Source organism: Triturus cristatus, chromosome 4_2 (assembly GCF_964204655.1).
Source record: "Triturus cristatus chromosome 4_2, aTriCri1.1, whole genome shotgun sequence".
Classification (NCBI taxonomy): Eukaryota; Metazoa; Chordata; class Amphibia; order Caudata; family Salamandridae; genus Triturus; species Triturus cristatus.
The window spans coordinates 664,610,344-664,630,457 of record NC_140586.1 but is presented as its reverse complement, the minus strand read 5'-3'; the positions used below and the strand labels follow the sequence as shown (position 1 = coordinate 664,630,457).

The 20,114-nt window shown below is 45.0% G+C and overlaps 1 protein-coding gene across 7 annotated transcripts in view; it reads left to right on the top strand.

Annotated features, from left to right (window-relative positions):
- The window catches only part of NFIA (nuclear factor I A), a 775,047-nt gene that overhangs the window by 93,600 nt on the left and 661,333 nt on the right, over positions 1-20,114 (top strand). The gene's annotated exons all lie outside the window — the stretch shown is intronic.

The window sequence follows — 20,114 nt, the reverse complement described above, 5'->3', positions numbered from 1 at the left end:
GCATTCACCAGTGCCTAACACAACTGTACAGGTGATCAGGGTAGCCCTCCCCAGGACAGACCACAATCTGTTAAGTAAAAGCCCGGTGAGCCTCAAAAACTGCATGCCTATGAGTCACTTGTTACACACATTACCGGCAATGTCAGCTTATGGCAGAAAAATGCACCTTGGAAACGGGGCCAAATTCCCCTTTCCCCTCCACCTACAAGCGAAATTTCACTTTCATCCACAACTAGACGTTCCCGGTTCCCACCATAGCTCCCGGCCCCTTCAACCCATGCCCAATTCGGTGGAACACCCCAAATTAGCATCCCAAAAACGTACATTACCGCAACCTCCAAAAGGCCTAAAATCACATCAAAAAGAACTCAGAAACTAGGCCCAAAACACCCACTTCCCCCGATGGATATTCTTCAAACCACTTGCAATCAAAACTAGAGGTTGCCAACTCTGATCCCAGCTAAGCAAATCCACCTGGTACACCCTCCAATCGCACCCCAAAACTATGCAAAATTGGCGATTAACATAGGCCCTTATGGCAGCGTTTTCCTGTTTTCGACATTGCTTAAAAAAACACCATTCCCATCAATCCATTCCACCAAAAATCACTACACATGCAGAACACTTCCCTACCTATCACTCACAGAACCCGTTTTCCCCTCCAGCAACTGGAACCCCTAAAAACCACTTCTCCACAAACCCCAAAACCGGCCTATTGAATAACATTGCAAACCGGGCCTTCACAAAAAATGCTATTTTCAGCACTTCCACTGCTTCGTTCATCTTAAAACTTGCTGGGACACTAGTTCCACCGATTCCCAACAATCTCACCCAGCCAGAACCCAACCGAGCCACTGGGAGGGGTACGACTTTTCACCCAAACATCCCCCACCAGGCAACCTTCAGAAACACCCAAATATCAGCCGCATCTGGCCAAATTTGAACCAAACCAACCTCATACCTTGCCAAATCCAATATGCACCAACCTCAAATGGGCCCAGAGCCCTAGACTCCGGGAACCCTACCAAATCTCAAGCCTAAACCCTACAAAGCCAGCCTCAGTCCCAAAAACTGCCCTCAACCCTAAAAACCGCCCCATATCCCTAAAACCTAACCCTAACACCCTACACACTGGCCCTCAACCCTAAACACCAACCCCCAACTCCCCAAAACACCCCTAAACCACAAAAGGGGAAGTGGGACAGTAATCTTTATATTATAAAATAAAAAAACTTACCTTCCTCCAGTTCCGCGACCGCATCAGGCACCGCCGCCTCAGCTCCTGCTGCTCCCAGCACGTTTTAGGCAGCCTTCCCCCTCCTGCTCCTGTAAGCCAATCACAATGCTGCAATGGCAGCGTTGTGATTGGTGAGGCGCAGCGGAGAGCTCCCCAGCTTACATAGAGAAAAAGCAGCAGCCTACATAGAGAAAAAGGGAGAGTGCGCATGCCTGAGTTGGTCAGCCCTGGGGCTAACCAAACAGTCAGTATCCACAACAGTGGGCAAAGCCACTCCCCCTGCCCTCTAACAGGACCGCCCGCCCCCAACCAGGCACTCCAGGCACTTTTGCTTCCTCGCAGTGCGAGAAGGCAGAAATATAAAATGGTAGTTTTACCATTTTATGTTTCTGCCTTCCCGCACTGCGAGGAAGCAGTGGGGCGATCCCCCCACGCCCCAATGAAGGAGCCGCCACTGTTCAGCATGTGTTTTTTTTTCACCTTTCTGTTTGTATCCTGTTTGAATGCAGCTATACGTTTTGAAAGGTGTCGACCTTGTGTACTTCTGGTATCTACTCCTTTCTTATCTGGTGTGGTGGGGCGGTCTGTGTGCGTGCACACTAATGTGATTTTCAAATATATTAACAAATGATTAAATAAATGCGCAAAGAGGGATACTGAGGAAGGAGAAGCTTCAGCATGGAAAGAAAAGTTATCTCTTTGTTTTCTCATTGGCTAGAAATATATCCAATAATGTTGTTTATGATTTAGAGTAAGCATTACATATCTTTACACCGCATCCCACCACATTCTCATCAAAAGACTCTACAACATCGGGATCCAAGGAGACGCCCCCAAATGGATTGCATCCTTCCTAACAGGATGAACCCAGAGAATCCGACTGCCACCCTTCACCTCCGATCCCAAGAGCAACATCTGCTGCATCTCTAAAGGATCATCAGTCAACCACGCCCTTTTCAACACCTACATGATCCACTGTCCGACATCGTCTGAGCCCAGGGACACAACATCATCTCCTAGGACACCCAACTCATCCTCTCACTGACAGAAGACCCCGCCACCACCCGAACTAATTTCCGAAACACAATGGTGGACGTCACCAACTGGATGAAGACCAACTGCCTGAAGCTCAAGACAGAAGTGTTGATATTCGTAAAGAACACCTCACCATGGAATGACACCAGGTGGCTTTTGGAGCTCGGATCCACACCCACCCAACAGACCATGCCTACAACCTCGGAATCATCCTGAAGAGCAAACTCACTATGAAATAACAGGTCAACGCAACCTCCTCCGCCTGCTTACACACCCTCCGCATGCTCCACAAGATCTTCAGATGGATCCCCATCACACCAGGAAAACAGTCACTCAAGCCCTTGTCACCAGCTGGTTGGACTATGGAAACGCACTATACACAGGGATCACCACCAAACTCCTCAAGAGACTCCAGATCATACAGAACGCCGCTGCAAGACTCATCCTCAACCTACCTAAATGGACCCACATCACACCCCACCTCAAGAAATTCCACTGGCTCCTCATATAGAAGAGATGCCAGTTGAAGATGCTGACCCTCACCTACAAAGCCCACCAGGATCAGGGTTCAGCCTTTATCAACCACTGCCTGAACTTCAACCAGCCCACTAGACAGCTACCCTCCACTTTCCTCATCCTCGCTCACGCCCCCGCATCCGCCTGAGCAACAGCAGAGGTCGGTCATTCTTCTACCTCGCGGTCATGTCCTGGAACAACCTCCCCCTCCACCTACGAATAGCACCAACACTGGTGGACTTCAGAAAGGGACTCAAGACCCTGCTTTTCGACTAGATACAGATGAGACCTCAGCACCTGGATACCCCCAGGGGGGGTGATTAGCTGCACTCAACAAATCCTGATTGATTGATTGACTGACTATAAAATCTGCTGGTGACAAAAAAGTAGAGGGTGGTGGTAAACACCATAGAAGGCAAAGAAGATCAGGTTAGCAGAAGTATGATGCAATTGTGTGCTATGAGATTTATGTATGGATCTACTTCAGAGAGAGGAGATAATTATTTGATGGGACAAAGAAGTGTCTATCGATGTAGGTATATGAAGAAAGAATGTTAAGGATAAAGGATATGTTAAGATGAGGGTGCTTTGCTCAAGACAATAGTTTCTGTGATGTCCTTTCTCTGACTGCTATAATAGATGTTGGTTTTGTGGAGTGATCAACGTTGCCTTCAGGTAAAACTGACCATCTGTTTATCCTAAATGTCTAATATCTTTTGTGGATTACCACATGGCTTGAGCCTCTCGCCAATTGTGTTTAGCATTCAAAGCTTCCCAAAGGTCAAAATCATTTAAATATATCCAGAGGATTTCTATTTGTATTCTAATAGATCAAAAACACACCTCAAACAGAACAGAGAGGACAGGTGATGGGCAATCAAAAGCAGCTGTTCGTCTTCCATATATCCTGAACTAGATGCAACTGACTTTGTCTGAATGTGTCAATGAATGACATTCTACTTGTGGATCCTGTCAGTTGTACCATTCAAAAGAACGCCTTCATGTATCTGATCTCTGGGATCCTTCTTCTATTGCTTCTCATGTAATCAATAACCCTGATCCTCACTGTAGCAATTTCCATTATAGGTTACTGCAAATATAAGTAACATGGTCTTCATTCCAAGCCACTCTTAAAGCCATAGTGCGCCTCGTTATACTGCTCACACTGTTCCTGGTTTGAAACGTTCTGAAACCAATTACCCTAACTTTAATAGTTTCACCTTGGGGTTCTGTGAAGCAATGCGCCAACTTTAAGGCTCTCTGATATGCAATTAAGAACTTTTTTACAGTTCTGTGTTACCCCGTCATACAACACCGACACCACCAGTGCCCAGCCAGGCACCTCATTCATCATACCAAAAGAAACTGTCAATGCATTCCTGAAAGTAACAATGATTTGGTGAAATATAACTCTACTTTCATCACTGTCACTTCCTTCTTCCGAACCTGCATCTTGAATTATTTTAGATCCATCAGCAGCCTTCAGTACACTCAATCACACAGTGTTATTTAGAAAACTGTCCCTTATGGTTTGTTGACACCACTGGTTCTTTTGAGAAAGAACACCTCACTGTGGAATGGTACCTGGTGGCCCTTGGCACTCTGACCCGCAGCCACCCCAACAGATCATGCCCACAACCTCAGAATCATCCTGGACAGCAAGCTCACTATGAAACGACAGGTCAATGTAGCCACCTCCACCTACTTCCACACCCTCTGGTTGCTCCGCAAGATCTTCAGCCAGATCCCCATCAACACCAGGAAAACAGTCAATCAACCACTCGTCACCAATCGGTTGGACTACAGAAATGCACTCTACTCAGGGATCACCACCCAACTCCTCAAGTGACACCAGACCATACAGAACACAGCCGCAAGACTTAGCCTGAACCTTCTCAAATGACCCGCATCACACCCCATCTCAAGAAACTTCACTGTTTCCCCGTACAGAAGAGATGCCAGTTCAAGACTCTGACCTTTGCATACAGAGTCATCCACAACTAGGGTTCAGCCTACATCAACCACTGCCGGAAGTTCTACCAGGCCACCAGACAACTGCTCTCTGCTTACCTCACCCTCATTCACGTCCCCAGCATCCGCCTGAGCCATAGTGGATGTCGTTCATTCTCTTACTTCGACACCAAGTCCTGGAACGACCTCCCCCTCCTCCTATGAACAACACCAACACTGGTCCTTTTGAGCAAAGTGAGTGAGCAATGGCACCTTGAACAGTGGTGCATTACTTTAGCTGTGGCGCTCCCCGTTTTTTTTTACTCTTTACAACTATGTTTAATGCCTGTGTATTTCCTCTGCATCAACTGTTGCTAGTGCAGGTGTGCAAACTGACGATCATTCCCAGAACACCAAGATGATTCTGAACGTAGTAGACCATATTACAGCAAGCAGTTATCCCCTGGGTCCATAGAGTATATTGAATTTATTTGAACATTCAGAGATGGATGCGCTCTTAAGCCCGCTTCTTTAAATACACAAGGATAGAATTTCTTCTCCATTCTTCAAAAAGTCCAACTGGTGTTTAACAACCATTTACAACATTTACAGTGCTTCAAACAGAGAAAGTAACCTCAGTAAGTGTGTAAATTCTAGGGATGTACATTGACCTCAGCCTAGCCACGAAAGCCCAAGCAAGCATTGTTGTTAGCACATCATTTTCCTGGTTGGAACCGAGTTAGTACAGTTGGCTACTGTGGTTTTGTCCAGCATTATATCAAAAAGGAATTACGGTTTGCATTGTACAACGGCATATTGAAGAGGCTGCTACTTCGGCTACCACTTATTCCTAGTTAGGTTGGAAGAAAATCTGGAATGTCCCTTTGTAGAATGCATGACATCTGTTCTACTGCCACTGCAGTGGTGCTTCTGAACTGAGCTGTTCCCTAGCAATGCTTATATATATTTATATATGTGTGTGTGTATATATATATTTACATACATACATAGATATATATGTGTGTGTGTATATATATTTACATACATACATGGATATATGTGTGTGTGTGTGTTTATATATATGTATATATGTACACACACATATACACACACGCTATTAAGCAGAATTACTTTGGCAATAAATCACAGAGACTGTGGGCAACTGGAAGGCTACTCTGCTTTCAGGAAGAGGGTGAAACCCTGATTGTTGTAAGTTTTTCTTCTTTTGTCTGTAAGTGAGTGGAAGCCTCTTTGTCAGATATTACACTAAACAAATTACATAGATTAAACATGATTTAACTGAAGGAAAAACAAACAACATCAGAAAAAGGTCTTGCAAAGTCCATGAAAGAACTGAACACCTAGGGCATTCACCATCTTCAGTATAAGGCAATTGAAAGTCCCGCCTTCTGCTGTGTAAACAAACCCATGCCTTCTTTATCTGTCAGCTGTGGGCCTGTCCGAGCTCTAGCCACACAGACACTATAAAGTGATACAGCACTATTTACCCACACAGAGTCATCATAAACGTATCAAAGATGTTTTGGTCTGGTGAGCCCAAATCAGACAAGTGTAAACAACCTCACCATGCCACAAAATACTCCATCTCATGTCAGACCTACAGCTTACCATCTTGCTATCTTCATGTGGTTAAGGTGGATTTTCCCATATGTTCCTTGTGTGCCTGAGAAGTTGTTAAGCCTGCTCTGGTTTGGAAAATCCTGGTTTGCCCTGCCCCCTTTCGATTTGTACTCATAAGGGGTGTGGTCTCAATGTATGACTCGCGAACGGTTCACTTCCCCTTCCATGAACTCGCTAGTACCCTACATGATCCCACACTCCATTTTACCAAACTTAACTTCCATGCAAAGAACCACTACAGAAGCGATGGCACTACAATTCTCAATGTGGCATTCTACACAACACACACAAACTCCTTCTTGCCATAGGAATGCAATCGCCCTGACAATCCACCTCTACTTACTAAAAGTACCATGTTCTGCACCTTCACAGACATTAGCAGAGCCACAACATCACCTTATAATTAGTTGTCAGGAATCCCACTGACATGCTACAAGACACAATCAGATGACGTGGACATGTGTGTGAAGATACATTTTAGACAACCAGAGAAAGTGGACCTATGCACTACCAGGCAACCCACAAGCACTGAGAGAGAAACACAAATGCAACAAATATAACAATATGTAACCTGTATCCTACTTGATGACCTCTGCCCTGAAGAGATGGATGCTTCACCAGATGAAAATAACACAACCTTGAAATTCGAAGAGTCATGTAAATCCCAAATTGCATTGGGTTTAAGCAGGCAAATGCCTTGATTGTGTTGTGATTGTAGTCAGTTTGGTGTTCCAATGGATACTGCAGGATACACTTTGGTGATCTCACAGCGGTACTATACGATTATCACATCAGGCACCTCAAGTGTGCAGCTTGTGCCTGTGTGATGAAGTACACATAATCTGTCAGCACACACAGATTATTCGCAGGAAGCTAGAAAAGGCTGCAGGCCTCAGGATGGCTGGATATATATTAACAAGAGATGTCCTGAAGCTTAAGGACGCCACTCCACGGAGATCCGTTCATGAACTTTTATTTATCAAGACCAGCAGATTTCTTTCAGAGTTACACTACAGTCCCTGACGCGTTTCAAAGTCACAGCCTCTTAATCATAGGGAAAACAGTCAGTTCACGGCTGCGCACCACAACTCATTTATCCAATTAACATGCTGTTCTCAGGTGAGTAATTACTCCAGTATGCTGGGAGTTGTAGTGCCTCAATACATCGCCCCCACAGTGGTCGGAGTCCTGACACAATGAGTGGGTTATAAATATAATAATTATAACCCAACAGTGGGCCTCCGATTGAAAACTGGTCTTGCAATCAAAAGAATCTCTGTGCTGCACATAAGCTTTGAAAAGTTCCAGCTTGCAGCCCCGCCAGTCACTTTCCGCGGGCGGTGCATCCTCAATGGCCGGACTGCCATGTCGAGATATTAACAAGAGATGTCCTGAAGCTTAAGGACGCCACGCCACGGAGATTCGTTCACCATGAACTTTTATTTATCAAAACCAGCATAGAGAAAACGACGCTACACTCCCGGAGGTAGTTAACAGTTCCTTTGTTCGAGCAACAGATTCTCATGACGCGTTTCGACCTTGTGTCTTTTTCAAGAGGGAGTTAACTGTTTGTCGTTGCCATCATTTAAAATCACACAGGCATTGTGGGAGTTGTCATTTTTATTATTTTTAATTCGTTTCGATTCTACTCAGTGCCAAACAAAATTTTCCACTGCTTAGGAAATATTTTGCGCTGACAAAAGAAAATTTTGTTTGGTCTTGAACCTGCCTTGGATTCAGTGCAAATCCTCTGCCGACCCATATGGTGTCTGAGCCGCCCAAACATAGCGCAATATGTTTCAAATTTGAGCAAGGAGCTGGATGCTGTGTGGTCAAAATCACATTTAAAACAGCTCTGACAACAACCACGAACATGTGTTTCGTCATGTCCATCTTGCCTTAGCTGACTTGCTTCATAAAGGCTTTTCTGGTAATACTGCTGCAATGCCCTCTCCGGTCCCCAGAGGGGCGCCCTCTCACTTTTTTTTTAAAGTAAACTAAAGATGTATGTGCGGATGGGGCTAACTAGAATAGGAAATATGAGGAAAGTGGTTGCATCCTTTTGCAATCAACTATTGTAAAAACCGGCCCCATCTCTTCAACAAGAGAACTCTCCAGGTTCCAGCAAGCCTAGTTTCACTTTACCTAATTGTAACCATCTCTGAATGCCAATTAAAATAAAATGTTACCTTTGGGATGGGATCAATTATGGGTCTGAAAATTGAATTTAGACCCATGATTGGCCTGTTTTACATTGCTTTACTTTTCGTAGAATATACAATCGCATGATTCGGGGATTTTTTTAATACAGACTGGACGTGTGCTTTTATAAAAGGAAACAGATACTGGAGACCTGTTGGAAGGAGTAACAGAAACCCAAGTGGAACCGAAGAAAGACCGTTCTTTCTTATTTGATTAAAGTCGATTTTCAGTTTGCAGTGAGGGAGCATGTTGCAGCTAATGCAATCTGGTGCTGGATTTCATCAAAAGTGAAATCATTACATTCTGGTTACGCTCCTAGTTCCGCTCTTTTCCCTTGTTCCCGACCACACAAAGACAGGCAGGAGCAACGCTGCTATTCATACAAGTACCATAATGCACTGCGTCTTCTGGTGAAAGAACAAAGCTTGTCATGTAGTGAGCTGCTCTTCTGATGGGAAACTGTGAGCCCTTTGTCGGTTCAGTGTTTCTATATCATTCTGGGTTTTTTCTAAAGTGTTTTTAAGCCAAAAGCATGAAAGAAATTAAACCGAAGATTCAGCATGTTTTTTGTTTTTTTTGTTATCTGAAAATGTTGTTATATTCAGTAAGATGTCAAAGCAGCAGATGAAAGGAGAAGATGTCCAGTGCTCAGATTTTTGGCTGTGGTCCTTGTTAACTAGAGATTTGATCCAAAGTTAAGGATACCACTTAACTATACTGTGTGATCTTGGGCAATGCAGAGTATGTACCTGACTAGCTTGCACGTACACTGCAGCTGGAAAATGAATGGGAGTGCAATGTAGCGTCCCTGCGTGCGGCCTGGCTTGCATTGGTATAACGGTCGGACTAGGGCAGAAAATTGGCCCTGACACAAAAATACATGTGGCCCCAATTAGTGAATTACATAGCTAAAAAGTGGCCCATGTTTGCAAAATCGGGCACTTTTGAACTTGCAAAGACATGCTGTATAAGTGTTTTGCAAGGTATGGAAGAGTGTATGGATTTGAGCTTGCTACAGGGAATGTTTGTTTTAATATCAGGAAAATTAACAGTAAAAACTGGCCCAGCAGACCATAAAACAGGCCCCACAAACAGCCAAAATACAGGCCCACACACTGACCTGTCAAACTAGCCCGTCAGGAACTCCCTGATTGCCCTATAAGCCAGGCAGACCATTGTTAGAATGCCAACATTAAAATATCGATCAGGTACCCTAAAATAAACCCCCTCAACAGACCCCAGCACTTCTCCTGCCCCCTCACGCCACCCCCTTTCAGTGAAATTTCAATTCACCACTTGCAGATGGTTGCTACTGAATTTAGCTGTGGAGAAGTGTGGCTCACTGGTTAGAGGAGGCAGACCTGGAAGCAGAGGTCAGCCCAGGACCAGGGTTCAATTCCCGGCTCTGCTGGGTCTTGAGTCCATAAATGTCCATGGACTCGATAATTCTCGCTCCAGTGCATACTCGACTCATGGGTTCACACTCTGCGACTCTGGGCAATAGCTTGCTTAATCTCCACATGGGCCCCTCGCGGCGGGATGCCTGGCTTTCACCTTGCGGATGCCCTGCCGGGTTATCTCACAGGGGAATACCAGGACGGGTTCCCTAAGCAAGCGCTTAGAGACCGCTTGGTGATTTGCGCTATATAAATTCCTGTACATTTACATATTGGTTTTTAGGAAACTACATTAAATATGCCTGTCAAAAAACAACATTGGAAAGTTTACTGTTTAAGAAACCAAATGAAAACACAAAAATAAACTCCAGGAACCACTTCCGAGATGCAACAGTAACTATCTGTAATCTTCTTGATAGCAGAGTAGTAGACGTCAAAGAACTGAGGGGCATATTATCAAGAAACGGCGTTAAAATTATCGCCGCTTTAGCGGCAGAAAACTGCAGGTAAAGTGGCGATAATGGGCTTGATAATATGCCCTTGTGAATTCCTGTGAATTCCCATAGAAGCCCATGTTCTGGTGTCAACATGGGCTTCTATGGGAATTCTCTGCGGCATATTATCAAGCCCATTATCGCCGCTTTAGCGGCAGTTTTCTGCCGCTAAACCGGAGATAATTTTTAACGCTGTCCTTGATAATATGCCCCTGAATCAGGAGGGGTTGCTGGATCCTGGAGAATAAGTCAGAACTCAAAAATGTCTTCTAATGCACTGAAGCCATGTTACTGTCTTCCTGCGGGGTGCAAAGAGACAACTTAGCCCGGCTTCTATGCACTCTTTAGTTGAGCTGTGGCAGTGAGCACAGGTGGGCAGGGACTGCAGTCAGCACTGGAGATTTGCACCATTTACCCCATGCAAGCGGTAAATTTGGTATTAGCTGTCCCGTCAGCAGTATTGTAGCACTTACATGGAGTCAACATTACTGGTACCACTCTTTGAAGAGCCCGAATGGCTTCATTGGCTGGGGAAATACTGATAAAAACCGTATCCTCTCGTCCATTTGGAAGAGGAGTTTGCCTCAAAGGCAAGTGCCTAGAATCGGAAGGGATCGGCCACCCCAAGACCATATCCCAAATTTAGCCGCGAGCTGGACATTGTTTTAGTGGCTACAGAAACATATGAAATGCTGGCTCTTAATAGTGAGGGCACTAGCTCACTCGTTTCAAAACCAACAGGGGGAATCACATGCAAGCAAGATGCCTTGGCGAGTTAAAGGCTTGTCACTGACAACTGAAGCAATATTCAAGCAAAGCCCCATCAAACAAATGCCACAAATGCAAATAACTTCTTTACAAGGGTGTACTATTCTGCTTTAACTGCAATCCTGTCAGGCATCATTCAATTGGAATAGGAATATTTTTTTTACTATTATTATTATGTATTATTATATAGGAGGGGTACTTTTGTCCTCGAGACTCGGGTGTAGAGCTTGGGGAAGGAGAGAACAAAAAGTAAATAGAAATGCTGCTTCGACATTCATTACGATTGGTGTGATATTAATTGCACATGAAAAAATCCAACACTGCCACGTCAGGTGCGATAAATACTAAACAATTATGATTTGTAGGGGGGAATGACATGCAGATTTTGGTACCAACTGCACCAAAATCCACATGTTCGGGTAAATACTGAGCAGTTTTCCTCTGATAAATATCGACAGGTTTCACCTGTTCCAGGGCCAGGGTTAGCCATGAGTCAAGACTAAGGGGCCGATTACGATGTCGGGCGGACTTGAGTCCGCCCGCCATCGTAGCGGGATCGGGCCCGCCTGCCTGTAATGTGGCGGTCTTGCACCACTACTCACGATGCGACCACCATCGCGGCGGTCCCATCCAGCAATTTAACATTGCAGCGGGTGCTGCTGGCTGCAGCACCCACCACAATGTTAAATGGCCATGTTGTGCATTTCCATGCACAACGTGGTAGGCACCGCGCGGTGCCTGCCACCTTGTGCATGGTAATGTACCCCCCAGTGCACAACTGGCCTCCCCAAAACTGAGGGGGACGGCAACGGGCCCCCGGATCCAGCCTCCGCCAGCCTTTCCATGGCGGTGGAACCGCCATGGAAAGGCTGACTGACGCCAGCATTGAGATCTGGCAGGCGGTGCCTTCAAGACACCATCCCTATATCCCCAGCCTTCTCCGCTCCGCCAGACAATTGTTTTGATTGCCTGTGGCAGAAGCGTAGCCGGCGGGCTCTGTGCCCGCCACGCTTGCAGAATGATTCCCCCTGCCATACTGATGTGGCGGGGGGAAATGGACATGCAGATGGCAGATGGACCGCCGGCCCGGCGGTGGCGGTCCCTCCGCTATCGTAAAGAGCCCCTAAAACACACCAGAGAGGGATCTGTAATACAAGAATCATCATATATCTGTTTCAATTGTGCCGACAGGAGGCCTTCCATCAACCTCACACCACCTCTAAATCTTTAATTATGGTTCCAAAACCCAGTCAAAAATGGAGTCATGCGGAAGGTTGTGACGTTGGATCTTTGGACTAGGGATCATGAAGCGTATTATAATCTGCTACACCTTCTTCATTCTGCTGTTGCACAGGTCAATAGATCTGGCTGTAAATTGTCCACTACATGCAAACACAGAAATGCACATATGCTGTGAACACATTAAAGCTAGACTTACTGGTTCTGCCAAATGCTTGTTTTAATAACGGCATGAATGTTATAGTGGTGTGAAATGTACAGGTTGCTGACAGGAATGCAATACGGGCTATTCACGAAGGTAAACTACCAAGTGAGTTAATCTACCCATGCAGTTTACTCTTACACTTTTTAGTAAATGTACTACTTTATGCTATTTACAATTTACGAGCGTAAATTTAATACAAAATGTAGGCTTGCATGTCTCCACCCCCAGGGTATGGGAATAATTTATGAGAGTAAAGTTACAACCTGTAACTTTTCATACATAGGCAAAGTTGTCCGGCACAGAGCAGAGATGTAGCTATAATAAAGTATTGGTAAACGTTTAAATGTTCATTAAAGTACTACAAAAAGGTAAATATATTTTTATGCTAAATATTAATGAAAAATTATTTTATATATTTCATTTAAATGTAGTAAAAATATTGAATTAATGTAAATATATTTAAAATATTTTTTAAAGTATTTAATTTATTGAAAAAAATCCACCCGAAGTAAAATGTTTATGTATTATCTATTGAATAATTTAAAATAAACAAATAATTATTTTGAATGTATATATTTATTTTAGATATTTAATTAAATGTATTTGTTTTTAAGAAGTCTAAATGTGGTAATTTATTATGACATTATTTCTATTGGAAGTCCCTCCCATGTTTACTCCTAAAAACGTTAGTTGTACGTGTGCAGAAAACTTGGCAGTGAGGATAGAGAGCTCTGAACAGAAACCATATGAAAGGCAGAAGCAGAAACATCTACATGTAAGTTAGCGGATAGCACATTGTAGTACATAAGGAGCACTACTGTAGGGCTCCTAAGCACACTATAAAATGTATTTTGGGAATAGACCCCAGCGTATTTAAATATGAATCCTTATCAGCCTTTACACAGGGTTAAATGAATTGTGGATATTATTTCACCTTTGCTAATAAGCCGGTAAGCAAAAGCAAATGGAATATTCTGGAAAAAAGAAAAGTAGCTGAATCAGTGGCCCACTAAAAGGCCTCTGCATGGGCATGAGCACCTTGTCAGCCCATGGGACTGGCGTGAGCCTGAGCGATGAGTCAGAATGTGGCATGCAGAATTACGTCTACCTCATAGACTGACTCATTAGCGGCGCACTAAGGCCCCGCTATGACAATCACAGGCAGCTTTGCTTCTCCTGATGGGAGCACAGCAGGCGAAGTACAAACATGCCTGTCGTGATGACAGTGCCGCCTTGTGACATCTCCCTATGATTGATTCTGATGTGCACTGGTTATGGTTCATGCCTACAGCCCATCATGGCTTGTTGAATAGGCTTGGTGCCTGTTAGTGTCAACAATTTGAGGTGTCCGTGTGTCTCTCTTGTGGTAGCCAGGAAATCAAAGCACAAAGCAGCGTGAAATTGTACTGTCGCCAAGGGCGACAGTACACAGACGCAACTAGAGGGCAACTGTTTTTTTGCGGGGGGAGAGCGGGGGGGGGGGTTGGCCTGATAATTGTGATAGTGCCCAAATCAGAGTTACAAGCCCAACTCAAATGAGGAAATCCGTGGGAACACCGTGGATCCATTATGTTTCTCCCAGAGATTTCAGTTAAAATCAGCTCAAGTCCATGAGCGGAACTCCAGGAGGAACTGAGGAATTACTAGGGGGGGGGGGGGTGCTAAATTTGCATTTGGGGGCCTCCAGCACTCATTTTGGGGGACTAATAATTATTTTCCCTCATCAGACTTTGATCTAGAACAAGAGAGAGAAAACACAACAGAGCGAAAGGAGGAACAGGTGAAAGACAGGGAAGCAGTGACAAAGGTAGGGATGAAAGAGAACATGCAATAGTGAGATATATGGGCAGTGAGTGTCTGATGGTGGATGAAAGAGGCATGAGGTGGAATCAAAAATAAGCAGCCTTGGAATTCAGCATCTCCGAATTTCGATGGCCACCCACCAGGCGCCTAACGCTCATTGGGTTCAAAGGCCTTCAACCATGACATGCCCCCTCCCACCCCCCCCCCCCCCCTCGTGTGTGTCAGCCCGGGTGAAACAGCTTCCTGTGCACACACTCACACAGTTTTTGAGCTGCTGTGGGATGTCGTATGTCCGTCTTCTTGCAGCAGCACTTGGTGTTCCGCGTGTAACCCCTCTAACTCAGCGTCCTCAGAGTTACCAGTACCACCGTTATTACCACCACTAAAGCTGAGGCCTCACTGAAGCGCGGCTCCTTCCAAGAGTTTTAAAGGGTGTCACTTTGTGTTTTAAGAATGCTGGGACTGCTTCCAAGCGCCGCCTCACACACCCCGTGAAGTGCAGGGGCCCCGGTGATTCGCGCCGTGTGCAGTGATTTGAAAGCATCGGCACTCGCCTCTCCCTCAGAAGTGCGAGTCAAGCACGTGCCCGCTGCTGCTGTTCAGGGCATATTGAAGACACAGATGTACCCTACGAGCTGCCAATGACTCCGGATTGTGAACGCGCAGCGCTCCTGCAAACCATATTAAAAAAAGGTATTTTTTTTTTCATCACACCTGGTTCAAAGGGAGGGTCAGTGTTTACTGTGTGGTTCAACAAAATCCAGCTGCTGCCGTGCAACTCGACATCTTGCTCTCCTCCCCTCACCTGATTGGAAATGCAGTGATGTGGGATTGATCAAACGGCCTACTGCTCACTAGCAAATGCACCTCATGCCCAACATTTAAAATCAATGTCTTGTTAATCAGTCCTTCTATCTTCGGCTCTCCTGGTGGCACGTGCAGTTGACAAGTTTCGCATTTTTCCTTATGCCTCAGATGGGTAACCTGCGTTTGAAGGCATTAGTGTGCCAGCCAAAGAGACTACAGAAGGGCATTTCCTGACACACAAACTGAAACCAACAACCACCACCAGAAACCAAAAATCAGGTTCACTTTGCAATGTCTCCTAGCTGAATTTGCTTCATAGCAGTCCAGTATGTGCTTAAAAGTTTACACAGGTTCAAATGAATCCTGTATAAACCATGTGCCCATGGTTAACTGGAACCTTCACCGGACTTTGGGGCACATGCATCAAGGCAAAAACCGGTCGCAAACGGGCAGATTCTCAGAATCTGCCCCTTTGCGACTGGTATTTTTGCATTTGGGATGCATCATCCCAAACGCAAAAATCACAAATTGCGATTGCATTTAAGGAAACGCAATGCAAGATGCCTTTTAAAATAGCGATTTTGCTATTTGGGTCCGCGATTTACAGAGAAATTAAACCAGATGGTAAAAAGCGAAAACTTTGAAAAATGCACTAAAGTGAATTTTTCAAATTCATTGGTTAAACACACAAATGCTCTTGGGGCATGTGTGTGTGCAACATGTGTGCACAGATCAATTTCAGGAGTGCACAGGGTGTCCTTTTGCGCATGCAATTTCCCACTCATTCCTATGGGCCTATAGGAATGAATGGGAAGCTATTCCTTAATTGCGAGTCGCAATTTGCGAGTCGCAATTAAGGAACATTTAGGAATCACTATTTTTATAGCGATTCCTACATGCATAGGCTTTTGAGATTCCTTAATAATCGCAATTAAGGAATCGCAAAAGCCTACATTGATGCATGTGTCCCTTTGTCTTTAAAACCAAGCTGAATTAAATTTTCTGTTGCTTGCTGTTCTCGCATTTCTAAAGCGAAAAACCATCACAAAAAGCGATTCACACATGCGCAACAAAAACATAGTTGGATCGAATATTATTTGAAAAAAATCGGCTACATCTATTTCAATTTCTTTAACCGCCCACATTTTCATTTATTATTCATAGGTGTTAATATTTAAGCCTCCAGAGTTCTGAGCTCTTTGTGGTATTTTTGCAATAGACCATTAGCAACATCAATTACTTTAGTCAATGAAACCCTGGATTTTCAACAAGTAGGAGAACAGGCAGCACTATCCAACAGCGCCTAGAGATCCTCATGGCGCTCTACAAATCCTGATTGATTGATTGACACTGGCTTCGTTTCAACTGAATCATAAAGGTATTTTATGTGACAGCATGTGCAACCGCGGCCAGTGTAGGAAAGAGCGGTGGGGCAGTGGGGCCGGGAGAGGGGGAATTTCGACAGGCAAGGGAAAATTAAATAAATAATTACTTAATTTTTGGTGGTCTATCGAATCCCCCCTCTCCCCCAAACCAGGCCCTACCACTCTTACCTGCGTGGGCCACAGCTGAGCATGGGACAGCATAGCATCATGTAGAAGTAGGTAAAAGACAGCATATGCGTTGCAAAGTGGCGGGCGGCAGCAGCAATGCAGCCTTTGGTGACTCCTGAATAATGTGCATGCTGACCCGAAGAAAGCCTGGCTATTGTAAGGAGGTTGATGGCCATTTAGGGCAGGCTCCCCACTCCTGTGTATGCTTAAGGCTCAGGCAATGTCTCATCCAAGGGCAAGGGACTCTGGTGTACTGAATCAGGGTCACATAAACTACCACTGGCGACCTCTACATTCCACCCACGCAGTGATGACTAGTCAGATTTTATAAACTTTTCCCATAAGATTAGGTTTGAAATAATACTTACAATGTGATTCTTTATTGAGGGATTTACGAAGAAACTGAAAACCATTTTAAATAAAGTTAGTGGAAAAATGTTTGCAGTTAATTTCTTGGAAACTGAAATAAAAAAAACTTCAGATTTATAAAATGGATGTCTTATAGCCATTCTGAAGGAAGGATAGTTGAAAAGCTTTTTACTAAAACAAGAATATTTGCAGAAGTTATTTAAGTCCTGTGTATTTTGATGATTTGAATATGCTTAGTCTATTTTTACAAAAAAGAGTATACGAATAAATATGATTAGATTTTGTAAGCACTTGAAAAACATCAGTATTAAAAAAGGGAACAATAATTAGTTTCCCCCAAAAAATGGGAAAGAGAAAGCCTAGTTCTAGTGGAAAGATTACTCAACTCCAATGTTGTCCTGTGACTATCCATCTATAAAACAAATGCATGCATGCTTCCCTGATATGTTATGTTAACGGGATTTATTTATGGGACAAACTAACCCTCAAGATAGATAGTTTTTATTGCACAATTAATTTAAATCATTGCAATCAAGCTGGGTTAAAATCAGTATAAAGTGCATAGTTTCCAATGTTATAAAAAGGTATATGACAGTTTGACATCCTGTTAATCTAAGAATTTAAAATTTAGACACCACTTTGTCAGCCATAAAGACATGAAAATTAAAACGATTGACAGCATTGAGCAGCCGCGGCCCGTGGAGGGAGTTCCGTGGGGCGGTAAGGCGGGGCGGGGGGGGGCAGGATGGGGGGTTCTAAAAACCGGAATATGGATAATTGCAGGTAAGTAAACAATTAAATAAATAAAACGAATTTCGTAGCGCACGCTGCATCGCATTTTGCGATGCAGCGCACGCTACGAAATTCAACCCAGAAGCCACCCAAATCGGCCCCCCAGGCTGCCCAAAAAAGCAGCCCACAGCTGGAACTGGGCACCGGCCCCTCGGGCGTTGCCCGAGTGCCCGCGTTGCCAATCCGATCCAGCTGATGAGGGGTGTTACCCCAAAATCCGTCCCAGGATGCTTGTTTCCGGTCCAGGGAAGACATGGCTTGGCAGTTCGGTCTGGACTGTTCCCATGAGGCACAGGGCAAGACTGATTTGCATATGGCTGTGTTTGAACTGGGGTGGTAAAGTGAGCTAAAGAATGATGATGGTTTTAACCCAGATCTGTGACTGGGGGTGAGTGTTTGAAAAGTTTCAGCACTCCATCCATCATCTCCTTGTGTTTGCTTTGAGTCTGCACAGCAAACTGGACACAGGTTTAGCTAATTTGTGTATCTATGTGCACACTCAAGCCTGCGTTGGCAGACAGCACCCGCAATCACGGGCACCATAGGTGCGGGTGCGCACATACACCTGCCTACAATGGCAAGCTGCTCATGAGTTTACTCACGATAGATGCCAGTACACTGCCTCAATCCTGCAATGACAGATTGGCACATGTTTCTGAATATTGAATCAGCGCCCCTTCCAAACACGGGTAGGAAGGGTGCACGCACTTTCACGTGGCAAGGACAAGTCGGGCACATGGCTTACCCAGGTCCAAGCACCTTTGGTGCAAGTGCATGGACAGCACCACGCCCGTACCAGTTGGACATGGGTGGATCCCATTACGGATGCAATTGCACAGTTCGGGCCAGTGACAGCGGACCGGGCACCTTGCCACTAGCACCATGGATGTAAGCATGCAGACATAGACATAGGGCCAGCAGGTCCTGACCCGGAGGCTCGAACACAGGGGATGCAGGTATACACTTACCAGCCAGTGATGCAATAGGTGCCAGAGTGCACCCTCCAGCTTGCAGAAGCAGGTTGGACACCTATTCGAAACAGAATAAGGGCCAGGGGGTACACCCCGGTCTGCGTTGGCAGACCACCCCATGTTTCAGAACATCATGTCAGTCCCACTTCCTAATGTGTGTAGGAAGGTGCACACAGCTCCACACTGCCTTGACAGTGAGAATGTGCTCAGGGCCCTGAGGCCATGCAAGAGAATCAGCAACACCCCAGGAGTATAATTTGGGAAGAGTCAATCTCCAAAGCAGGGGAGGCCCCATGTGGGTGCTCCTCACTACCTGGGCAGGTAACACTCATATGTACCTTCCCAGGGCTTAGCCTACCGCCCCCGTGCCTGGCGTTTGGCTGAGGCATAAGTGATGCAGATCTGGGCAGGGACCTAATGGCACCCCACAGGCCTACCATAGCATGCCCGATACAGGGTTGACAGGCTATCCAGTGGGTGGCAAACTCAGTGCTACGTCCCACTACTATCCAGTGTCATCCCCGCATAAGTATGTGGGGTACCTGTTTACAGAGGTATAGCACCTAAACCCATCACATTCGCACCCCCTATCCTGTGCAGGCAAGGTGTGCATGCACCACTTCCCTCTTCAGTACAGTGGGGAGGTGCCCAGATTCCTGAGATCATGCGGAGAGCGTCGGCAAATAATAGAAGGAAAAAGCTAAACGTTTTGGGGTAAATTCCTCTTGAGAAGGGCCATGTCCAACAATGCTTATGATACCTCATCCTCACGTATGATTTCCATACCCTTTGGCACTCAGGCAAATAAAATGCATTTCCTCTTATACAAACTTTTACAAATGAATTTCTTCCATCTGTTCCCCTACCAGAATTTAAACCGTCATGTTAAACATCCCAGAGAAGGTTTCCTTTTCATAATCCGAAGAAGGTCACTGGAAATTAAGAAATGGTTGGAATTTGTGTCCCTCTTACTAATCAGTTTGGAGGTCAGTTTCAATTGTGCATAGTGTCTGCTGAAAAAGTTTATCATGAGTCCACTTCCACTCAAGTCCCTAATGAGCAGCCCACACATTCAGTAGATGTTTTGCATCCTCACTTTTTTAGCCATTGTCCCTAGGTGGTAAATGAATGGAAG